Source organism: Triticum aestivum, chromosome 7A (assembly GCF_018294505.1).
Source record: "Triticum aestivum cultivar Chinese Spring chromosome 7A, IWGSC CS RefSeq v2.1, whole genome shotgun sequence".
NCBI classification, from domain to species: Eukaryota; Viridiplantae; Streptophyta; class Magnoliopsida; order Poales; family Poaceae; genus Triticum; species Triticum aestivum.
Genome location: NC_057812.1, coordinates 175484013 through 175487935, shown reverse-complemented (window position 1 = coordinate 175487935; position 3923 = coordinate 175484013).

Below are 3923 nucleotides of genomic sequence, written 5' to 3'. Positions count from 1 at the left end.
AGATACACAGAGGCTTGACCGTTTGAGGTCGGGTCGCTACATTCTCAATCAAAGTAGACAAGGGCATATCATTAGGATCAGAAGAAACACTCTTACTAGCAAATAATTTCATAAGTTCATCCATCTTTCCACTCAAAACATTAATTTCTTCTATCGTATGCACCTTTTTATTAGTAGATCTTTTAGTATGCCATTGAGAATAATTAACCATAATATTATCTAGGAGTTTAGTAGCTTCTCCTAAAGTGATTTCCATAAAAGTGCCTCCCGCGGCCGAATCTAAAAGATTTCTAGAAGCAAAATTCAATCCGGCATAAAATTTTTGTATAATCATCCACAAATTCAAACCATGAGTAGGGCAATTACATATCATTAATTTCATCCTCTCGCAAGCTTGCGCAACATGTTCATGATCAAGTTGCTTAAAATTCATAATATCGTTTCTAAGAGAGATGATCTTAGCGGGAGGAAAATACTTAGAGATAAAAGCATCTTTGCACTTGTTCCACGAATCAATACTATTTTTAGGCAAAGACGAAAACCAAGCTTTAGCACGATATCTAAGCGAAAAAGGAAATAGCATCAATTTAACAATATCGTTATCCACATCTTTCTTCGTTTGCATATCACACAAATCAACGAAGTTATTTAGATGGTAGTGGCATCTTCACTAGGAAGGCCGGAAAACGGATCTTTCATGACAAGATTCGGCAAAGGGGCATTAATTTCACAAGATTCAGCACCGGTAAGAGGAGCAATCGGAGTGCTAATAAAATCATTGTTGTTGGTATTGGTAAAGTCACACAATTTAGAGTTATCTTGAGCCATCATGACAAGCAAGCAATCCAACACACAAGCAAACAAAAAAGCAAGCGGGCAAAAGGAGGCAAATAGAAAAAGAGAGGGAGGATAGAGAGAGAGAGAGCGAATAAAACGGCAAGGGTGAAGTGGGGGATAGAAAAACGACAGGAAAATGGCAAATAATATAATGCGGGAGATAAGGATTGTGATGGGTACTTGGTATATTGACTTTTGCATAGACTCCCCGACAACGGCGCCAGAAATGGCTCGTTGTTGGTAGTCAAATCTTGACTTGCGCGAACCTCCCCGGCAACGGCGCCAGAAATCCTTCTTGCTACCTCTTGAGCACTGTGTTGGTTTTCCCTTGAAGAGGAAAGGGTGATGCAGCAAAGTAGCGTAAGTATTTCCCTCGGTTTTTGAGAACCAAGGTATCAATCCAGTAGGAGGCTACGCGCGAGTCCCTTGCACCTGCACAAAACAAATAAATCCTCGCAACCAACGCGATGTGGGGTTGTCAATCCTACACGGCCACTTACGAGAGTGAGATCTGATAGATATGATAAGATAATATTTTTGGTATTTTTATGATAAAGATGCAAAGTAAAATAAAAGGCAATGAAAATAACTAAGTATGGGAATATTAATATAATGAAGATAGACCCGGGGGCCATAGGTTTCACTAGTGGCTTCTCTCAAGAGCATAAGTATTTTACGGTGGGTGAACGAATTACTGTTGAGCAATTGACAGAATTGAGCATAGTTATGAGAATATCTAGGTATGATCATGTATATAGGAATCACATCTGAGACAAGTAGACCGACTCCTGCCTGCATCTACTACTATTACTCCACTCATCGACCGCTATCCAGCATGCATCTAGAGTATTAAGTTCATGAAAATAGAGTAATACCTTAAGCAAGATGACATGATGTAGAGGGATAAATTCATGCAATGTGATAAAAACCCCATCTTGTTATCCTCGATGGCAACAATACAATACGTGCCTTGCTGCCCCTACTGTCACTGGGAAAGGACACCACAAGATTGAACCCAAAGCTAAGCACTTCTCCCATTGCAAGAAAGATCAATCTAGTAGGCCAAACCAAACTGATAATTCGAAGAGACTTGCAAAGATAACCAATCATACATAAAAGAATTCAGAGAAGATTCAAATATTGTTCATAGATAATCTTGATCATAAACCCACAATTCATCGGTCTCAACAAACACACCGCAAAAACAAGATTACATCGAATAGATCTCCACAAGAGAGGGGGAGAACATTGTATTGAGATCCAAAAAGAGAGAAGAAGCCATCTAGCTAATAACTATGGACCCTTGGGTCTGAGGTGAACTACTCACACTTCATCGGAGAGGCTATAGTGTTGATGTAGAAGCCCTCCATGATGGATACCCCCTCCGGCGGAGCTCCGGAACAGGCCCCAACATGGGATCTCGTGGATACAGAAAGTTACGACGGTGGAATTAGGGTTTTGGCTCCGTGTCTGATCGTTTGAGGGTGCGTAGGTATATATAGGAGGAAGGAGTACGTCGGTGGAGCAACAGGGGGCCCACGAGGGTGGAGAGCGCCTGGGGGGTAGGCGTGCCCCCCTACCTCGTGGCCTCCTCCTTTGTTTCTTGACGTAGGGTCCAAGTCTCCTGGATCATGTTCGGTGAGAAAATCACGTTCCCAAAGGTTTCATTCCGTTTGGACTCCGTTTGATATTCCTTTTCTTCGAAACCCTAAAATAGGCAAAAAAAACAGCAATTCTAGGTTGGGCCTCCGGTTAATAGGTTAGTCCCAAAAATAATATAAAGTGGATAATAAAGCCCAATAATGTCCAAAACAGTAGATAATATAGCATGGAGCAATAAAAAATTATAGATACGTTGGAGACGTATCACAAACCGATGTAATAATAATAAACCTAACTCTTGGCTAGATCTAATCTGGAGCGTTGGATATTGATCTAACAGATGAAGGTGAAGGTGGCTTACAGCGATGTTGATGACGTACAGAGGCAATGGAGCAGCGGTCGGCGTCGAGCGAGGCGGTGATTCTGGGGTCGTGGGCGTCGGCGGAGGGGTCGGTGAGATGCGATGGCGCGAGGGGTTCATCTGGGTGGTGTTGGTGATGGCTACCGCGAGCGCAACAAGCTCGAGAACCTCCCGTAATCTCACCGTGCTCCGGCGAGCCGGACGAACTTGTTGACGAAGCTGGAGCAAAGAAACGAGGATGGAACCTTGTCAAAACGATGGGCCACGGCGAGGGCAAGCGATTTGGTGAAAGAAGAAGTCGCAAAGGGCTCGCCGGTGAAGAAGAACGATAGTGAACTATGATGGATGGGGTGAGATCGGAATGGAGATGGCAGCGGACGTGGGAGGTTTTTGCGAGGGTTTTGAAGGGCTCGCAGGAGGACGGGTAGGGGTACTTATAGTACGTGTTCCTTGGGCTAGGGGTCGAGTCGGGCTAGGGTTTTGAGAGAGGTGCGGACGCGGCCGGCATCGAACGGAACGAGATATAGGCACGGGAGTATCAGGACAAAGGAGATGATGCTGTGGGGTCCAGCTGTTAGAGGAAATAAACATTTTTTTTGAAAATTCCAAATAAAACCATATTTGAATTCAAACTTTTGGCATTATTTTCTTCTGACGTTTTTGGAGTGTCATTTTAGCTCCTCTCATACTTTTGATCAAGTATTTGCCAGGGATATTTGAATGAATGTTCAAATGCCAAGTTGAATCCAAATGCAAATAAAACTCAATTGCCACTGAAATTTTCAAATGTCACTCAGCTCAATCAAAAAGCATAGATGCTTAGCTAATAACTGTAAAACATTCCAAATTGAAAATTTGGGATGTTACAGGTAAACTACTCACACTTCATCGGAAGGGCTATAGGGTTGATTTAGATGCCCTTCGAGATTGAATCCCCCTCCGGCAGTTTGCCGGAAAAGGCCCCAAGATGTGATCTCACGGGAACAGCAGGTTGCGGTGGCGAAAAAGTATTTTTGTGGCTTGTTCTGAGGGTTTGGGAATATATGTGAATTTATATGATGAAGAAGTAGGTCGGTGGAATCCTGAGGGGGCCACAAGACAGGGGGACACGTCCTCCCTCCCC